Source organism: Ochlerotatus camptorhynchus, unplaced genomic scaffold, assembly GCF_037179485.1.
Source record: "Ochlerotatus camptorhynchus isolate MF236.1 unplaced genomic scaffold, CSIRO-AGI_Acam_v1.1 ptg000435l, whole genome shotgun sequence".
NCBI lineage: Eukaryota > Metazoa > Arthropoda > Insecta > Diptera > Culicidae > Ochlerotatus > Ochlerotatus camptorhynchus.
The window spans coordinates 37,428-59,366 of NW_027040921.1; the positions used below are offsets into that span (position 1 = coordinate 37,428).

Consider the following 21,939-nt stretch of genomic DNA (forward strand, 5'->3'; position numbering starts at 1 on the left):
TTTTGTTGCTAAGGAATCCAATTTTGACTGACAATGGAGCGAGCCTTTTAGGGTGTTTCAACACTCCGAAGGGTATAAATAGCGGGACCTTTCAATAAGAGTCGGATCCTTGCTATAAATACAAGAATGACAACTGCGAATACTTCATCATTTCTCAATAGTGATGGAGTAATACGACATGCAATAAACTAAGAACACGGGATATACTACAATAGATCAAATTACTGGTCGCAGTAGTGTTAGGTCCCAAACAGAGGAAAAACACGCAGTTCAAATGAAAAGGTTGCCGAAGAAAAAGAGGCTGCCGACAATAGTCACACTCACATGAGAAGTTTGGAGCGTTGTAAAAATGTGTTCTACCCGCTTTGGACAGTTCTATTGATTGCAATGGATACGCTGAGAAATGTCTTATAAAAGTGCGGACGCTGCTTAGATTGACGAGAATTCCCCTATCTCAGTTTTTAATATCTCAAACCTTACCCCAGAGATCTAATCAAAGAAAATAATTCTGACTCGAGAAGCACCTGGATTCAGCTCCCACGATTCCAGCTTCATTATCCATTCGCTCAACTCAAACATGACAGACTTAGACAAATGGTTACTGAACGATGATAATAACCATTCCATAGAATTCGCACCGTTTGAAGCACGTCTAGCTCCTAGGATGAAATGAAAAAGAACATGCCATTTCAATCATTCATCTCACCAACGCTATTAATTCTCTTTTCTCTTTCCAGGTAGGAGTGCTTTCAACTTTCGCATAAATCCCCGGCTTCGGCTTCGCATAACGATGACGACGGCGATGTGGTTTGGGTAAGTCTTTGTCTAAATAAATCCATAAACCACTTTGCCTGGTGGCAGTTTGAAAATAGTCTTACATAAATATTAACGCTCTCTATGTTCCCCCCAGCGCCAACCGAGAGCGTAGCGTCTTAACCTTTATTTTAACCCTCGCGCCGCCTAGAACTCGTAAACTAATCTGATTAGTTAGACGTTCACCGGAATGCGGTTACACCTTGGCATGTTGCGTTGTGATTGATCCACTTACCGCGGTGAATCTTGTCCGATTTCCCTCCGGTTCGAGTTAGAGCGGTAGTAGCTTGAAGAAAATCGATCCTCGTCGTCGCCATCCGTCACACTAAAAGCCAATAAACGTGGATCCCCGTTTTGAACAGCCCGGAGCCCGTCTCATCATTAAATCAGGACGTTGGCGCACGTTACCCGCCATGTTCTGGAAGCTGTCCCATCCGGACGTAATTTATTGTTATTAGCCTTCATTTTCACTTCCCCGAGGGGACCGTCGTCGTCGTCGTCGTTTACAGTCGTTCGGCCTGTGTCCTTCAGCTGCTGCTGCTACTACGGCTGTGAGCTGTTGTTGTTATTTGCATCGAACCCGTGAAGAGTGATGCTCTGGTGTTTATGTTATTGTTGTGACCCACCGGGTTCGGTTACATTTGTGTTATCTTGAGAATATGGAGCTGGCTGCTGCTGGAAATGGTTAGCTAAAGGGATCAACGGCTACCAAATGGTAGGACGTTACTGGAAGTGGCTTTGAAATGATGAAAAGTTGTTCTATTTGTAACCCATTAGCTTGTGAGGCGTTTAACAGAATACCTCATAAATACTGGAAAAGTTGGTCACTGGAATACTCTCACCTGGAAATTGTGGCTTCTGGTAAATTGCCATCGGTTTCACTGTAATCTTACATTTAAATTTTAATTCAAGCTTAAACAACCACCTCGAATGTCCTGCTAAACCGAACATCTCCCCATCCATCAGCCCATCAAAAGCTGGGAAGCGATAAATTTCTCCCCCTCCTTCCCCTGCCTTTTTCCGCTCTATAAAATTCACATTTACCTTCACGTTCCGTCCATCCGTCCATCCTTCAGTCAACGGAATTGCACGGCTCATAATTTACTGTCGTCCTTGTTGTTTTTGTCGTCCTTCCTGTGCCCTCCGGCCCTTACCGGACTGCGGATGCTTTATGCAAGCATTTTGGGGATTTATTTCACATTTTTCGCCCCTCGCTCTCGTGTCCTTCAGCCGAGATCCGCTCGATGGAAGATGGAGAAATCAGGAAGACAATAATGAAGTACGTGCAAATGTTAACGAAGGGATGATAATTTAATGCCGGCACGTCGTCCTGGAGGTTCTCTCTCTCTCTCTCTCTCTCTTACCGATCCGATGGTTGGATGGAAGCAAGGCCAAGAAAGTGGGGGTGGATCAGGAGAAATAGGACTTGGCTATGGGGACGGTGCAAATATTTCCGGATCAGCAACGGGGCTCAAGAGGGATGAGACTACAACTGGGTGCTTCGTTGGAAGCGGGAATGAAGAAGCCACAGAATGTGACATTCGACAATTAACTGACGGCTGTTCCATACTGTTTGATGGTGGCTTTCGGACAAGATTGGAGACTGTTTGTTGGAATGGATTATCTGGAAATGCTTGGGCAAATTGAGATTTCAACTCGAGGGTTTCTTCGGAATTCATTCTATAAAGTAATTTAAAGTCTTTAAAGATTCGATGAGCTCCAGGATTGGGATCTAACGAAACCTATTATTGGAATCTCTCAGTTGAGATTCAACAAAGAAACATTCAACATCCGATAAATCATCAATTTATGAAATCCTCATCAGATCCACAATTCCACCATTCATTCGTAAACAGGTAAATGTCAGTGTATTTCTGAGTTGCGGGCCAATTAACCCGGATCAATGGTGATGAAAAATCACTCTCACAATTAATAATGATGATGGGGGTGCTGGAATGATGTTTTTTTTGCAACTTTATTCAGCATATTAAAAAAGTCTCAGAGGCCAACGATATTTCACCAACAGCTTCGAGTTTTTTTTTTTTGCTTTTCATTTTCAACATTGTATTTTTGGGAAAGGTGTGCTCCAACCGCTGTCAATCAAGCAATCACTGTCGAAAAAATAACCACAATATTTTACTCCATGGTGCGCCTCAGTTTGGGCGCTAATTTGTGCTTGACTATACATTTTCTGTTGCTGAAAATGCTTGTAACTTGCTACAAATAGCAAACGTAACGAAGCATGATTTTCGAGGATTTCACATTTTTAAATTTATTTTTTTACATTTTCTTAGACGTCATTTTGTTTAGAAATACCGTTTCCGTGCAACATTTTTTTGAAAAATTTCAACGATGCCATGCCAACATCGAAAATGGCCGAGTTTTAGCAAAAATGTGAAACACCACTTCTTCTTCTTCCTCGCATTTCAAGCTTATTGTATATCGCATATTAGCTTATTCCGTGCTCTCAACTTAGTGTTCTAGATGCACTTCCACAGTTATTAATTGAGAGCTTTCGATGCCTGTACCATTTTTGCATTAGTAAATTGTGTGGCAAGTACAATCATACTTTATGCCCCAGGCAAGTCGAGAAATTTTCCAACCCGAAAAATTCCTAGACTGGACCGGGAATCGAACCAAGCCACCTCCAGCATGGTCTTGCTTTGTAGCTGCGCCTTTACCGACTGAGCTAAGGGAGGTCACCACTGCGACCAGTAATTTGATCTATTGTAGTATTTGCCGTGTCCTTAGTTTAGTGCATGTCGTATTACTCCATCACTATTGAGAAATGATGAAGCATTCGAATTTTTTATAGTTGTCAATCATGCGTTTATCGCAAGGATCCGACTCTAATTGAAAGGTCCCGCTATTTATACCCTTCGTAGTGTTGAAACACCGCCCCTTTGTCAGTCAAAATGGGATTCCTTAGCAAAAAAAAATTAAGGAATGACACCGATAATGACCATGCATCAGAACCCTAGTCTTAACCACTTCAAACTAAGGAACAACGAATAGAAGATTAGGAATCACATAGTTGAAGACTAACTAACTCATTTGTTCCTTGTTTCAAGATCATTCTCGATGGAAAAAGCCAAGTCTTGTCACTATCAACAAAGCATACAAAGTAACAAAGACTAAGCTGTGTTCCTTTGATTACTGAAAAATCCTATTCCCCTAGTTTGAAGTAGTCAGGACTAGGAATCGGTGGTAGATCTTACTTCCCGTAACGTACCACGAAAAGGTTATCGGGGCAACCAATAGACGCTGCTTGGGACAAGAAATCATCCTCAATGTCTAAATACTGGTGATCCAAAACTAGGCAATACCTGCGCCGGTCACTTCCGAATGCTGGTCAAGAAAGGAACGGGTAGGAATATGTTGACGTTATACTCCCTTTAATGAAAGCCGAGAACACCTCTGCACTTCCAAGAGAAATCACTGGGATTGCACCAGGATTCGTTTTTGGTAAACGATATGCTGAATTGATGTCCTAATGATTCAATAGCGTGAAGGAGCGTGGGATTGAACCCATGGTCTTCTGCTCAGTAAGCAAAATCGGTCGCCACAAGGCCGACGAGCTCCTTATACCAGAAAACAATTACGATCATGATTCCGTTCAAGTTGTAGTTCTCCCGGCGGTGACCACACCAACTATGACGACAACAACTGCTCTTGAGAAGGAGAAGGATTTGATATGGATTTCCGATCAACACGTCTTTCTTTAAACTCTTATATTACTTCTTTTACGTACCCGGCCCTCGAACCGAATTACTTTACGCTTTACATCATATTATGAAAGAAACTGATTTAAAGTATAACTCTATAATGTAAAGGAGCTTGGGATTGAACCCTTGATTTTCTGCTAAACAAGTAAAATCGGTCGTCACATCGCCACCGAGCTCCTTATTTCACAAAACAATTACTACCAAGGTAATGTTCAACTTGCTGTTACTACAATAAAAATTTCTCTCTAAAAGGATTTGTTTTAGATTTCCTATCAACACGCCATACCTAAAACTCTAATAATATTTCATTTACGTACTTGTTCCTCCAACCGAATTTAAATACGCTTTATCTCATATTAAGAATAATTCCGATTAACACTCAAACTCTATAATGTGAAAAAACTTGAGATTGAACCAAAGTAGTCTGCTCAATAAGCAAAATCGGTCACCACTAGGCCACCGAGCTTCTTACATAAAAGTAGAAGAGTCTGTGCGCCTAGGGGCACGAACGGAGGCTTGACGTAGGACCGCCAGTGGACGGAACAAAAATATTGATCGTTTAGTTCTTAACTCTTTCCGTTTTTCAATTGGTGGCCCAGAAAAGAGCCGGTTGTTTTTCGAATGGTGGTCACACCAGTGCAAGTTAATGCCCACCGGATGACGGTGGTCTAGTCATGATGCCATTGCGGGAAGCCTTGACACATATACCGATTTATTTGTAATGATACTGATTTAAAAAAAAATTGATACAGATATCTGTATTTTCAGATAACAGATTTTAATTAATATACAGATTTTTCAAATAAGTGGAGTATTTGTTTAGTTCTGGATTGTATAATTTAATATACATTAAGAATTCTTTCTTCCTTTTAAGTAGGTACAAGCAACTAACCAAATACCAATTTTTCAATTTTTATTTTATTATCTTCGTTAATTTTGAACAGACTTCTGATGGTTAGATGTTCTGATTTCTGATTTCTTAGAAAGGACTTAGACTGGTTAGAAGAGGCATTCTTATTGTTTAATTAACCATATCACATGGAGACAGGTACTATTTTTTTTTAATTTGTCGAATCGGTAAACAAGCCGTTTTAACAACCCACAAGCTGATTGATTACAGTTTGTGAGTCGAAGAGTCTACTGGATATTTTGACATTTTACTAGCGTAATATCAGAGTTAACGAATATTCTACATCCAAATAAAAGTTATGTGTTGTGACAAAATGCAATGAAGTTTATAAAACATATGAACACGATTGAAAATAGAGAAATACATATGAAACCATCCCAAAGTTTTTACAAAAACTATTGATTACACTTAAGTATATAGGTTCGAGCAACAGCTAGCGTATTGAATTTCCTTTTAATCTGCAAAATAAAGCTAAGATTTGGTTTTATTAGACGAATTTGAGAAAACGAAACATCGAGCATAACATTTTACAGCGAATACTTCATAAAAATGTTATGCTTGAATAATAAAAAAAAAATGATCTTACAAAGATTTTTTTAATCTCGGGCATGAAAAATTCAAATTTTATGAAAATGTCATTGTTTCCTCATTAATTCTTTTCCGGTTTGTCTCTCATAACTGGAAACTTGATTTTTGAATTTATGTACTTTTTGAAAAGATAACTCACTCAAAGACGAGGCTCGGTAGCTCAGTGGTTACCGTTTCTGCTTACTGAGCAGAAGGTCGGGAGTTCAATCCCAGGCCCGTCCCCTTCCTTGCCATTTTTCACTTTGCCTTATTCTATACCCACTAGATTTTAATGAAAACATATTCTTCTTTAACACCGATCGCATCACTTACCACAGTGTGGGTCCTGATCTAAAAATAGAAATTGGATGAGTGCGCGCGTGTGTGTGTGTGTGTGTGTTTGTGTATTATAATCGCTCTACCAAAAAACGATCCCTGCGCGTGTGTGTGCAACCTTTCCCCGCATCCAACATCCCAGTGATTTCTCGTGGAAGCGCAGAGGATTTCTCGGTTTCCTTCACAGCGAGTACACCACGTCAACACATTCCTTCCCATTCCCTAGTTGACCTGCATTCGGACACGGCCGGCGCTGGTATTGCTTAATATTAGATCTCCAGTTCTTACACATTGAGGATGAATGTTAGTCCCAAACATCATCTGTTGGTTCTCTGTGTAATTGCAGCTGATCTTGGTAATAACAGAGCAGCAACCGTGGGCGGTCAATCTGATTTTTTTTTTTTTTTTTGAAAAGATAACTCACTCAAAAAAATCCAGATTCAGGATTTAAGGTCTTTTGAATAGATTAATTCTTTAAAAAGCAAACTTGAGTTTTTTTCCTCGATTTGGTTTTCCATCGATCTTGTTTTCCGTGCTGAGCACCAATGCTACCGACGCCAGGGAGGCAGCTCCCACACCTGGACCCTACCTATCGACCCATCAACTCATAGACCGAGGACCAACGGCTTTACTTCGCTTCCAAAGGAAGGCGTGATCAGTGATTTTATGCCTCAGAACATCTCGGCGGCGCCGACTGGGATTGAATCCAGGCCTGCTGGGGTGAGAGGTAATCACGCTTACCACTACACCACCGGCACCGCTGCAAACTTAAGTCATTCTTCAAGATTCTAAACTATGAACAAACTATTTCTGAACTTCAAATGAAATGAATGTATTTTTACGGCGATATGCAATAAGATCATTCCATAGCATTTATACAGATTATTTTACAGATTTGTGTCATCCAGAAACAGATTTAAAAAAATATTACTGTGAAAATACAGCTTGAAAACGGAAAAAAATGGGGCAACACTGCGTCGCCTTTGTATTGGTGCGATGCGTGCTGTTCCACTCATGCAGCGTGTCCGACACTTATCCGTCCGTTGCTCGAAAGCAAATGACGAAAAAAAACCGATTTGACAAGCGTTTTTATTATCGCTGCTTTTCTCCTCCCTTCCTTTCATTGGTGAAATGGTGAGCGATAAACCCAGCATTGAGGTCGCTCATGTGAGCATGCGCCATGTGTCGTTTGTTCGATTTGCGCTCTATTATTGCGTCCGTGTTTGGGATTTTTCTTTACATGTCTGAAATTTTGATTTTTTTTAAATGTGACCCCCAGTTTGGAAATTAGAGACGTAGTCCTACGTCAAAAAAATACGATCAAATTCCCGTCCAACTTGCTGTTACTAGATTTCGGTCCCAGCAGTGTGACCTCACAGGCGACGATATCAACGAAAACATCGATGTAAAAATCGAAATTTAGCCACAAATTCGAATTTTCATTCGAGAGGAATAAAAATCCCAAAACCCATGTTGTATCTTTAAACTACACTGAATACATAAAATTTTCTTCTTATAACGTTCTATTCTAAAGCAAACAGTATTTGAGATAAATCCGATTGAGACCGTACCATTTCTATACTGGATGGGCTTTAGCTTTGCAGATGTATGAACATTATAAACGAATTTAAGGTATCCATTTAAATTTTGACTACTTGTAAAAAGTTCTTCATTTATTTATTTTGTTTGTTAAACTGTGCGATTGAAAACAGAGGCGTCGCGTGCCTCATTTGTTTACCTGTGCACCAAACTTTGTTCGTTATAGTTTACCACCACATATTAGTTTTTGTTTTATTTTTCAATGCTCCTTGAATTCGAGGGACCTATTCTCAATTACTATATTAATCACTACCTAACGTAAAATTTAAAGGGCCTATCATCTTGTGTAAACAAAACTTGTATGGCCCTTTTTGCGCCATCCGAAGTAGGAGGAATTACAAAACTTAACAACACTAGGGTTAACTACCCCATTTCTGGCCTATTAAGCACAACCCGCACTTAGTCTTTCTTAATCTAGCGTAGTTTAGCATCAAACGGAATGTTATTATTACTGATGGCTTCCAAATTAAATTTAATAAGATTTGATAAACCAATCGCTGAGATATTATCAAAAGTCTAACACTGCTTCTTGACGCCAAACTCGGCCTGTGGATTCTAAACTCGGCCTAACGCATTGAAACGCCATTGAAACGCCAATGAATTCACTTCGGCCAATCGAATGAAGATAAAAATTGTTTCGGTCGGAGCGCTTCTTTTGTTTTTGGGAATAATGGGTGCAAACCTTCATATCACGTGTTCTCATTGACTTCGTTCCGTAGCTCATTAACTAAAGTATCGTACCAAACGCATAATTGGCTTGTTAACTCTGAAACCATGGATTTATTTGAAGTTTTCTGCTCGATAGGCCCAAAATGGGCGATTAGGCCGAAGTAGTTCTCTACCCTATCAGAATGAACCAGGGGAAGCTCATAAGTTTTGACAGGCGCACCGGCGCAACCATCAGTAATTGAGAGATTTACAACTGACAAGAGAGTGAGAGCGAGCTTTTGCGCATTCTTTCTCCATTACTCTCTTTGCCTACAATCAGATATCCAAGTGCACAGCGAGAAATGCACGCTTTAGGCACCCATACATCACAAATGTTCTTCTAATTTAAACTCACACATTCAAACCGGTCTGCAAGTATGATACACTTCCAAAGCGTACCAGACTGCTGTTTCCGTGTTGCTCCCGTTTGACGCGTGACTGCTGAAAGTTTAGTGGTGTAAACCGCCATGTATTGTGGAAAATTGGTGGTATGTTTCAAAAGGTGATAGATGGTCTGCTTGGCTTACATCAGGCATTTGAACATTCACAAACTTGCCACCCGCCACCCCAACAAAAAGCTCGCTTTTAGGTGCACTTCGCCATGCTTTTAAATCAATGCGTTAGGGATTTGGCAGACCATCCGAACTGAATTTAAGGTTCTACAAAGGGTAAGTAATTTTGTGTTCTTCTTCTTTTTTAAATATCATAAAATCATCATCATTAGTTTACACATACATTCATAAATTATGAATACGAAAATTTAAAACATGTATTTCGTGGGTAAAACACGAAAATTTCCTGGGTAAAACACATTCACTGTATTTACTTACTTGTGTTCTTCGAAGTATAGCACAATTAAACGCAATCGAATACACGAAACTCAAAACAACTGCTTCACAAAACTCTTGGTGAACAAAATTCATCACAAAGAAAACCATTTCTACTTTACTGCTTTGCTAGCAATCGTGAAAGTATCATTGAAACAGCGGTGCCAGATGTATTGCCTCTAGCAATGAATTTAAGTTTATTAAAACAATTAATTGCGAAGTCTGCCTTATTAACATAGATGAGTGGATGTATTTAATGGTGGATAAATATCAAAAACTGATTAAATAAAACATAAATGACCATTTTAAACATTTTACCGGTCCAATTAAAAAAGTCACAGAAGATTGAATTCAACACTAACAGGGTTGATGGCAGCAGTGCACGTAGCCTGTTATACACTTTCCCGCTCAGGGGTGTAAACAAACTTGCATACAGCGCAGTCTGGCAGTGCTTATGTTTTGTCTGCTACATTCTTATCCACTAGATAGTGTGACATCACATTTGCTGTTGTATTGAAATGAAGGAAGAAAAGAGATGGTTAAGTTTTCCTCACCATACCAGTTGATATTTATGAAAAATGGGCAGTTTTGGCGTGGGGACATGCACTTCCAATGAATTTTACCAATACATTTAGAAAATGATGATCGAAGAATATTTCAAAAAGAAGAAGTAAACAAAATAATGACGCTTTGTAGAACCTTAATCCTTTTTGAAGCAAACCAAGGACGAAGATATAATTGAGCCACACTATAAAATAGTGAATTCATGTCACTTGTGCCCTGGGGTAAAGAAGTACAGCTATAATGTGACCGTGAAATCTATAAAAATCTAAACGCATTTTTTAAAATTATTTACACCTGTGTCGTGCACAGGTTGCACATGTGGCCGCGACGCCACTGAAATTTTTAAATTATGTGTAAATTATGATTCAGCGATCGTTGTTCCCTCCCCTTCATTATTTCGAGTCAAACATTTCGAAAGTTTTCAAAGCCTCTGGTTTTTTATTTATTTAATATTGAGCAACAAAATCGTACAAATTTTTCAGTAGGGTAAATGTCGGCTTCGGCACCCATTGACTGTTTTCGGCAACCAAAATTTAAACGTTAATTTCACTATGTTTTCCCATCAACTCACTTCCCTGAATGCACCCAAACGATTCTTTAGTCTTTCAGCTTCAATCTGATTGTATTTGTACGTCTGAGCAGTCCTGTTATGCCAGATTTTTATTCAAATGAAACATACGTACTCTAAAATGGGGTTGATTTCAAGTTGCCGATAATAGAACAGCTGGTTAACACGCAGTTCTATTGGGAAGGTTGCCGAAGAAAAAGAGGCTGCCGACAATAGTCACACTCACCTGAGAAGTTTGGAGCGTTGTAAAAACGCTTTCAAACAGTTTTGAAGAATTCTGTCGATTGGAATGGATAGAGAAGCAAGCAGCAGATGAATGTAAACCAACAAACACGTCATATATGTGCGTGACGCTGAGAAAATGCTAATAGAAGTGCAGTGAAGACACTGCTTAGAATGACGAGAATATGTAAATTCCCCAATATATATGCTGAAGACTATTGTGCTGCATTTTGATAAGTAAATGATTGATCCGAGCAATTGTGCAAGAAATCTAGAACTTGAAATAATAACTGATTACATCTATTATAGAATCTTGAGGTATCACAGAATTTCTAAAATTATGAGATTAGAAACATTTTTCAACAAATTTAAGACTTAGAAATCCTCCCAAGATACGAAAAAAGAGGAAGCCAATTTCAAACTTGAAGTATTTTTAATCATTGACTTTCAAACTGAAACATGTGAACATCCTAGATTTATTAAATTAAGATTCTGGTAAAATTTTCCATGACTCATGGACTTAGAAACATTTTCGTGATTGTGACTGTTTGTAGAATGTTTAATACAGGGCTGGTAGCGAGTCACTTTTTAGTGACTTGGTCACTTTTTTCAAGCCAGTCACTAAAAAGTCTCCTTTTTTAAGGTCAAGTCACTAAAGTCACTTTTTCTTGTAGTCAGTCACTATTTTCAACTTTTTTAGCGTGAATTTATTTCAAGACTGATCATTCTTTGCTTTGTAACGTGTAATCATTTTTCTCTATCTACAGAGTTTCTAATCTTACTTACCTTACCAATCAGGCTAAGGCCTTGTTGTCCTCTGCTGTCCGAAGAAGTCGTTTCCGCTCTACTCGATCCATGGCCACACTTCGCCAGCCTCGTAGTCTGCGAAGGGTCCGCAGGTCGCCTTCTACTTGGTCGATCCACCTTGCTCGCTGTGCGCCTCTTCTTCTTGTTCCTGTTGGGTCGCTTTCTAGAACCATTTTCACTGGGTCGTTATGCGGCATTCTTACGACGTGCCCAGCCTACCGTAGTCGCCCAATTTTTGCAATGTGGACGATGGATGGTTCTCCCAGCAGCTGGTGCAATTCGTGGTTCATTCGCCTCCTCCACGTTCCGTAATCCATTTGCTGCACTCCATCGTAGATGGTACGCAACACCTTCCGTTCGAAAACACCAAGGGTGCGTTGGTCCTCCACGAGCATAGTCCAGGTCTCGTGGCCGTAGAGGACCACCGGTCTAATCAGCGTCTTGTAGACACTCAACTTCGTGCGGCGGCGAATTTTATTCGACCGGAGCGTCCCCCGGAGTCCAAAGTAGGCACGATTCTCTGCCCCCCCCTCCATCAATGCATCACCGACGCGGCGCTCTGGAATCGCGGGATGTTTATTTGCGCGGGGGATGCTGGCCAACGTCGGCGCCCACAGCCGATCATTTTGGACATTGTGCGGCTGTTGCAAGACAAAGAGTTTCTCATCAGAAAACACGAACTCCTGACCCGCGTGCCGCGAAAGTATCAGTTTGGCTCTGTCCAGCCTCTTCTTCTTTGTAGCCTCCGTTACCCCGTGAACCTTGCGTTTCTTGTACGGCTTGTATCCCAGGTCCTCCGTCATGATGGTGTGGGCAGTCCCGATCGACACATCCAGGTCAGCAGTGGTCTTCCGGATCGAGCGGTTCATTTTTCGTCGAACCCACTCCCTCACCACCTTGATGGCTGCTGGCGTCCTCGCCGAACGCGGCCATCCGGATCTCGCACGGTCCTTGGCCGAGCCCGTCTCCTGGTACCGACGGTCGGTGGTATAGATGAAATTCCGCTTCACCCCGTGGGATTTCAACCACCGGAATATGTTGCCGGAAGGCTCACCTATCGCAAACAACTTTACTACGACGTCGCGGTACTCCTTCATCGAGCGCGGTAAACAAACAACAAATGACAGCAAGTCGACACCGTGCGCGTCGTTCAGCCTATATAGGGGAAATGGCTCTAATGTTGGCTTATGGATCTAAGATTGGGCTCATCGCTAAAAATCAGCTATTTCTCAATTTTACCTAGATGGGCGCGTCATTGGGACGGTACTAATGGATATTTTTGGTCGCTATTGAAAATTTAGTCGATTGTTGAATTTATGTATGGGCCCAAATTAGGGGCATTTGGCCGACATTACATCCATTTCCCCTATGAGGCTAAAGCTGACAACAATACCAATACATAGACTGCACATGGTGCGCACCTACACAACGATGAAAAGTTGTATTCGAACTTGATTGTCTGTTGTGTTGCTACAGTAAAGGGTGATACGGTCAAAATTTGGTCAATATCAACTTGACGTATTTCTTTCAATTTTGCATTTAAAAAACCTGAACACCCCTCATTTTGAAGGTGTGTGTGTGTAGAATGTTGCTCCTATTTTGATTTTGGAATTCACTCTTCAGTTGTCAAAATGTCGTCCAAGCAAGAAGAGCAGCGTATCAAAATTTTGCTCACGCATCGCGCAAATCCGAGCTACTCGCACGCAAAGTTGGCAAAATCGCTAAAAGTTGCCAAATCAACCGTTACAAATGTAATTAAAGTGTTTGGGGAACGTTTGTCGACAGCCAGGAAGTCTGGATCGGGGGGAAATCGAAAACCGAAAGCCGCTGAGACGACAAAGAGAGCTGCCGGTAGTTTCAAGCGAAACCCTAACCTCTCTCTCCGAGATGCCGCAAATAAGCTGGGTGTATCGTCTACAACCGTGCATCGAGCCAAAAAACGAGCCGGACTATCGACTTACAAGAAGGTAGTGACTCCAAATCGCGATGATAAACAAAATACGACGGCCAAAGCGCGATCCTGGAGGCTGTACACGACGATGCTGACGAAGTTTGACTGCGTGGTAATGGACGACGAAACCTACGTCAAAGCCGACTACAAGCAGCTTCCGGGACAGGAGTTTTATACGGCAAAAGGAAGGGGAAAGGTAGCAGATGTTTTCAAGCACATGAAACTGTCAAAGTTCGCAAAGAAATATCTGGTTTGGCAAGCCATCTGTACCTGTGGCTTGAAAAGCAGCATTTTCATAGCTTCCGGGACTGTCAACCAAGAAATTTACGTGAAAGAGTGTTTGAATAAACGTCTGCTGCCTTTCCTGAAGAAACACGATTGTTCCGTACTGTTTTGGCCGGATTTGGCATCTTGCCATTACGGTAAAAAGGCCATGGAGTGGTACGCCACCAGCAACGTGCAGGTGGTTCCCAAGGACAAGAACCCTCCCAACACGCCAGAGCTCCGCCCAATTGAGAAATACTGGGCTATTGTCAAGCGGAACCTAAAGAAGACCAAAAAAACTGCTAAGGGCGAGCAGCAGTTCAAGGCAAACTGGCTTTCTGCGGCGAAGAAGGTGGACAAGGTGGCTGTACAAAATCTGATGGCAGGGGTCAAGCGTAAGGCCCGGCAATTCGGATTTGGAAAAGCGGAAGCCTAACTGAATATTTTTCCTGAATTTTATACTAATTGAACTTGAAAAAGAAATTTAATTTGATTTTTTAAATAAACGATTTCACCGATTTACACGCGTTTTCCCTTGACCAAATTTTGACCGTATCACCCTTTACGTGACTCACTTGTACCAAAGAGTTTTAGTCAGACCCGAAGCGCCAATTGGCTATAGTTGTCCGGATACAAACGAAGCCTTATAGCGAATTCGTTTATTATTCAGTTCCAACCTGGATCGGGTATCAAGATTGGGTCTGCTTGTTTTCTGACAAACGTCAATTTGATCGTTTGTTTTTAAGCCCCAGCTCAGGTTGAGGTTCGCACTGACAAAAAGTTCGGTTTCGCACTGGGTTGGAACTGGTTCCAACCCCGATAATAAACGAATTCGCTATTAGTCTGCACCGAATGTGGTTTTCGTAGATCCGTCGGTTTCGGTGGAGATTTGATCGGGGTAGGCTTATTTGATTTACCTTTCGTAACGTTTGCGTACGATTGGTCTGCTGCGAGCTTCCCATCAAACACGAATTCGTGCTTGCCGTCGTGTTGCCCCACGATCTTCTTGAGGTTGATAACCTTCACGAAGGTACATCCTAGCCGTCTGCTTGGCTGGAGTAGAACCACGTTTTCGCGAGTAAGACCAAGTTCTTTCATTATGGCATCTCGTCATGGGAGAGAAGCTTCGGAAACTGTGAGTAATCGACGCGAAACGTATTCTCGCGGCGAGGCTTCGCGGAATATGACGGAATAAGAAAACTGACAAAAAGCGTACTAGGAGAAATGGATGTAATGTCGGTCTAAATGCCCCTAATTTGGGCCCATACATATATTCAACAATCGACTTAATTTTCAATAGCGACCAAAAATATCCATTAGAGTACCGTTCCAATGACTCGTTCATCTAGATAAAATTGTCAAATAGCAGACTTTTAGCAATGGGCCCAATCTTAGATCCTTAGGCCAACATTAGAGTATTTTGCCCAATATAGTTTGTGAACGACTTTCGAAATCTGCTCATCCGAAAACATCAACTGATAGCCTCGGAAATTGAGCGCTGACGGATATATTTAAAAAAAAAGATATTCCTAGATTCCTAATTTTTCACGATCGAGAAAAATGTTCCACGCTCCAGAATAAGGAGATTTTAAAGTTATTAAAAAATTTCTATGTTTGACGCGTTACAGCAGTTTCTATTCTTGGAATGAGTGAAGCAAAGTAAAAACACGACCTGTCCGTTATAGCGACTATAAAGAAGAGAACGATACTGTATTCAAATACACATGGCAACCTTAGATCTACATTTACTTCAAGACTGTAGCTCTTCACGTTGCTAATCACCAATTCGCGATCTGTATCTAATACCAACTTAGTAAATTGTTTGTGTTTATAAAATTTCTCCAAGTGACAATTGCATATCAACCAAATTGGAACCAAATATTGCCGATCAATGAATGTTGTTGTTTTAAAGTCACTATTTGGTCACTATTTTCCATTTTTTAGTCACTTAAGTCACTACTTTTATATCGCATGTCAACGACCAGCCCTGAGGTACCCATTTATCACAAATCTGAACGATTCTAAGACCGAAACCTATCCGAAATTCTGGATTTAAAAATAAAATTTCATGAACAAGGATTTATTTTTTAATATGCCGCACATAGAGCTTTCTAGAACAATGAGTTTTTCTCGCGGATGTTTCCCTTTCAAGGGTGACACCAGGAGTGCACCGGCCCTTTCACCCATACCATGAAAACTGATCCCATTAGTATCCCTTTGACAAGTGAACGTCCAGTATATTGTATAAATTTCAGGTTGAAAACTACTGCTTATTAGACTTAATTAAGTCTGGACTGCTGTGCTCAGGCATTGAAAATCATTTACATTCATTTCGTACATTCATTTACATTCATTTACCTCTAACTTTTGTCATCAAGAGCATTCCGCAAAATGAAGTATAGAGCTTAAGTAGGTTTTATTATTAGCTACAACTTTTGCCCATGACTCAAATCTGTATCTCTAATGCATCATGAATTCGAGCGATCAGAACTTGTTACTGTTTTTCAGTGAATGTAAAATACATTCATCGAAAAACAGTAGTGGATTATCTTCGCTCTGGTTCATCAAGCATAAGAAATACGGATTCGAGTTGTTAACAAAAATTGAAGTTAATAACAAAACCTACTTTAGCTCTATACAACATTAGTAGTTTTGAGAAAAGAGTTCCAGTGATAAAAATTAAAATAACAATAAAATTCCGGGTTCAATATTTCTCGTTTTTTTTTCTAAAAGCCTATGAAAATGCAAATTTTGTAGTTATTGAACACTTTCGACACTTAAAAATTGCCACAAATCAATTTTTGGTCAACATTTTGAACTAACAAAAAAGTAAATATCCAAAATTTCCTGCAAATCGGAGACATTAGAGATATTTTTTGACGTAGGACTACGTCTGTGATTTCTATATGGGGGTACACTTTGTGAAAACCGAAAAGGGAACATGTAACAAAATACGAAAGATTTTGAACGTTGAAGCTGCCCCTGAGCCAAGTTCAATAATTTTATAACCAATCGATCAGAAATCTTTCTACGCATTTGAGAAATTTAAGACTATCATTTTTCAAAATGTCACTATTGAAATTTGCACGAATGTGCAACTGTTGCTATAATAATTAAAATTATCACCGATTACCTGCGAAAAGCGATTTCCCTATCACAGATTTCAAAGTTGAATTCCATCCGGTCTCACCAAACGGTGTTTATTCACTCACCGCGTGGTGAGCGGTGGTGTTCTCCTGTAAGCAACGAAAGGCTGACCATCATGACCATCCGTAGAAGGAGGAATAAGCCGCAGCGCTATTGGTCGGAATCAGTAGCTCTTCGTGAGTCGCTGTGGGCCATCTATGTCAAGCGCGTCGTACTAAAGAGTATACACAGAGAGAATCCCACTCGTAAAACACAAGCTCCTGCTGCAGTTTACAAATATGATTTATTATAAAAGGTGATACGGTCAAAATTTGGTCAAGGGAAAACGCGTGTAAATCGGTGAAATCGTTTATTTAAAAAATCAAATTAAATTTCTTTTTCAAGTTCAATTAGTATAAAATTCAGGAAAAATATTCAGTTAGGCTTCCGCTTTTCCAAATCCGAATTGCTGGGCCTTACGCTTGACCCCTGCCATCAGATTTTGTACAGCCACCTTGTCCACCTTCTTCGCCGCAGAAAGCCAGTTTGCCTTGAACTGCTGCTCGCCCTTAGCAGTTTTTTGGTCTTCTTTAGGTTCCGCTTGACAATAGCCCAGTATTTCTCAATTGGGCGGAGCTCTGGCGTGTTGGGAGGGTTCTTGTCCTTGGGAACCACCTGCACGTTGTTGGCGGCGTACCACTCCATGGCCTTTTTACCGTAATGGCCAGATGCCAAATCCGGCCAAAACAGTACGGAACAACCGTGTTTCTTCAGGAAAGGCAGCAGACGTTTATTCAAACACTCTTTCACGTAAATTTCTTGGTTGACAGTCCCGGAAGCTATGAAAATGCTGCTTTTCAAGCCACAGGTACAGATGGCTTGCCAAACCAGATATTTCTTTGCGAACTTTGACAGTTTCATGTGCTTGAAAACATCTGCTACCTTTCCCCTTCCTTTTGCCGTATAAAACTCCTGTCCCGGAAGCTGCTTGTAGTCGGCTTTGACGTAGGTCTCGTCGTCCATTACCACGCAGTCAAACTTCGTCAGCATCGTCGTGTACAGCCTCCGGGATCGCGCTTTGGCCGTCGTATTTTGTTTATCATCGCGATTTGGAGTCACTACCTTCTTGTAAGTCGATAGTCCGGCTCGCTTTTTTGGCTCGATGCACGGTTGTAGACGATACACCCAGCTTATTTGCGGCATCTCGGAGAGAGAGGTTAGGGTTTCGCTTGAAACTACCGGCAACTCTCTTTGTCGTCTCAGCGGCTTCCGGTTTTCGATTTCCCCCCGATCCAGACTTCCTGGCTGTCGACAAACGTTCCCCAAACACTTTAATTACATTTGTAACGGTTGATTTGGCAACTTTTAGCGATTTTGCCAACTTTGCGTGCGAGTAGCTCGGATTTTCGCGATGCGCGAGCAAAATTTTGATACGCTGCTCTTCTTGCTTGGACGGCATTTTGACAACTGAAGAGTGAATTCCGAAATCAAAATAGGAGCAACATTTTACACACACACACCTTCAAAATGAGGGGTGTTCAGGTTTTTTAAATGCAAAATTGAAAGAAATACGTCAACCAAATTTTGACCGTATAACCCTTTATAAGACCACGTAGTCCTACGTCACCATTGCGTACAACCCCATAATGCTGCCCCTTGTAGTTTTTTGTTGTTGTTTGGCCTACCCAGCTTATATGTCATTCATTCCAGTCAAAACCAAGTTTATGTAACTGTTAGCGACGATAATATGCTACTTGAGATGTTATTGTTCAACGTGGAGTACTGTGTTTATGCCCCCCTCTCGAGATGGGGAGATTGATGCTGTAGTCTCCACGATGTCAATATAACGAACTGTGTCAACTGCATGAAGCATAGGAACAGCTACTAGAGTTTTTTGAACAACATCAAACTGGTTTTGAACTCTCAAGCATTACAATTGTTGAATTCTTTTGCAACATTTAACAAAAGAACACCCAAATTATTACCATCCATGATTCCCCCAACCTGATACAAAACCTTAGGCAAAATCACATTATTCACGGGACGTGCCAAGTAATTTCTTTATATGAACCAGCGATGCCACAGTGCAAAAGCGAAGAATTAACTCTTCCCATTTTTCTCCACGGCTATTTCGTATTCAAAAAGCATTCTGAGCGGCTCATACAAACGCACACACACACACACACACACACACACGCCGGGAGCAAGTCATAATAATATGTAATGAGCTTGCTCCAGTACCCTGGAACCGTGTACCGGTCATGGCACTGGTTTTGTGCTCGAAAGATCATAGAGCTATGCAAACTACCTTTCCGGTGTGGTGCCTTACGGCCTACTGTGATTGTTATTTTCACAAACTGTGCCCGAGTAAAAATGTTTCTACCTTAAAATGTACAATTTTTGTTGAGTTCATATGTTCCAAAATTACATTCCATCTTAACCGGGTTGCCCCGGCTCCGGAGTAAAATCTACTGCTGCAAACTACTACTATGTATAGTGCGTCTTACTGCTCCACGTAGTTGGTTGTGAATGCAAACAACGAATGGCTTGCGCGGTACTACTCATTAAAATTCAACGAATGTAAATGCGGGCTAAAGAAATGGCCCCAGCACGAGCGAAGAAGCCGTGTTCTTCCCCGTTGTAGTTAACCTACAAAAAAAGGTCACCATTTCAGAAAGTCTTCCGGGACTCTATCTTCCCACCGCTCACACCCCTTTTGGGGACCGGCAGACGAAGTCAGATGTCGAAATTAACCGTGTTTGTCTCCTTGACGACTGGGATCGCATTTTCAGAGAGCCACGTGATGACGTCACCCTGGAATGACTATAAAATGACGCAATCCTTTCCAATGGTTTGGACGGTGCTATCAATCATAAATTATGTGACCTTTCCCGGAGGATCCTTTTCGTTTGACCTTGCGACTCTTGCGTGCAATAATGCAAAGGATTAGGGTTGCCAACATTGAAACCTGAAGCGGACAGCGTACAGATTTGCGACCGAAGCTTTCCTTCACGGAAGACATTGGGCAAACAAGTTGACAAACAATCAAAATCCCAAAATCGGCCGGACTAGTTTCGACGAAAACTCCTGACCCTTTTCAAATTAACCCGGTCCGACAGCATAGTCGTTTGCATCCTTTTGCAAATCAAAAAAAAAAATTCAAATCTGAATTTTCCTTCGTAGAATCCAAACGTTCACCGCTGCCAACAGGTGCTGATGATCGACTTTGACTCAATTAATTACTACCTTCAAGCGTTCGGAAGTCACTTTTTAAGAAATTATTTTTTTACTGAACTGGAAAGAGATTTTGGCATCCCTATAAATGCCAACTCGACCTACCAACCTGGGATACCTTTCATCGGGCGCCAGCCATACCTATCTTGTTCAGTCGTCCATCTGTTTTCTTTTCACAGTAATAAGAACCTAGTTTTATTTCCTACGTCCATTCATTCATCTCAACCCAGGTGCTGTGCATTATTTATGACCATGGCAAGATCCTTTTCCGCTGCTCTCTGCCAACACAGTCGTTCTTTAGAATAAGCTCTTTTACCGGTTGTTCTAATGGTGGCGAAACTTTTCCTCTCTCCTCGGTAGCTGTGGTGGTTTATTTTTTGTTTTGTTTTTTGCTTTTCTATGACTTCCCGAATAGGAAGAAATAACTGACCAATAGCAAATTTTGATATTACCAACAGGAAATCTTAAAAAAAGGGTTTTTTTTTGCTATTGGGTTGATCGATTTTTAGCGTTTGTATGCCAACTGACGAATCGATTTTATTTTTCTCTCTCCAAATTCCATGAAACTTCGTATAGCTGTTCACTACACACTTATCTAGTCAGTACTTTTTACCGAGTTTTTGAATTGCGGTGATTCACTTCAATATGTATATTTTCTGAATCGGGATGACGCCTAGAGACCAAAAACCGATGTTGAAATCAAAAATGGCGGCTGCCAATTTCAGAAAAAGTGGGAAATACTACTAAATACCCATCAATATGGGTATTTCCGGAATCGGGATGACGTCTAGAGACCGAAATCGATGTTCAACGCCATTGTTTAATTCAAAATGGTGGCTCTCACATTCTGAAAAACTGTCATATACTCTACAATATGGGTATTTACGGAACGGGTTCGACGTGTACATCCCGAAAATATATGTCAGACACTATTTTTTAATCCAATATGGCGGCTCTCAGATTCAGAAAAAAACTATCAAATTTGGGTATTTTCAACACAAGTACTACGCGTACATCCCAAAAAATCGAGGTCTGACGCCAGTTTTGAATCCAAGATGGTGGCAAGTGGCTTCAGAAGAGCTGTCAAATACCCTATAATATGGACATTTTCGGAACTGGGTCGACCTGTACATCCCGAAAATTGATGTCTGACGCCATTTTGGAATTCAAGATGGCGGCCGTTGTTTTCTGAAAAGCTGTCAAATTCTACGATATGGATATTATCGGTACATAACGCGTGTAGATGCCGAAAATCGATGTCCGATACCATTTTTGAAATCCAAGATGGCGGCTCTCAGATTCGGGAATACCCTTCATTATGGGTATTTTCCGAACAAGTACTACCATTTATGTCCGACGTCATTTTGTTATGCAAGATGGCAGCCATTGACTTTAGAAAAACTGTCAAATACCCAATAATAAAGATTTTTTTAGACGACATGTAGATGCCGAATATCAATGTCCGGCACCATTTTGAAATCCAGGATGGCGGCTTCCGGTTTCAGCAAAAGATACAAATACAGTCAAATACCCTTCAATATGAGTATTTTTGGAAAAGGAATGACGTCTAGAGAATTGCATCTAGAAATAGAAAATGAGTGACCTGAAATCCAAAATGACAGGTACAGGATACAGGAAAAGTTGAAAATACTGTCAAATACCAATGATTGTGGGTATTTTGGGATTCGCGGTGATAACTACGGACTAGCAATTACTGT

General features: G+C 40.9%; 1 protein-coding gene across 2 annotated transcripts in view; it reads left to right on the forward strand.

The window, feature by feature from the left end:
* Positions 1-794: 794 nt before the first annotated feature.
* The window catches only part of kek5 (kekkon 5), a 482,945-nt gene continuing 461,800 nt past the window's right edge, over positions 795-21,939 (forward strand). Inside the window, exon 1 of one of the 2 annotated variants that reach the window (XM_065234711.1) lies at positions 795-813. The gene's annotated coding sequence lies outside the window, so the exon portion shown is untranslated. Of the gene's footprint in view, positions 818-21,939 lie in introns of both variants that reach the window. The other variant, XM_065234710.1, reaches the window with a different exon arrangement.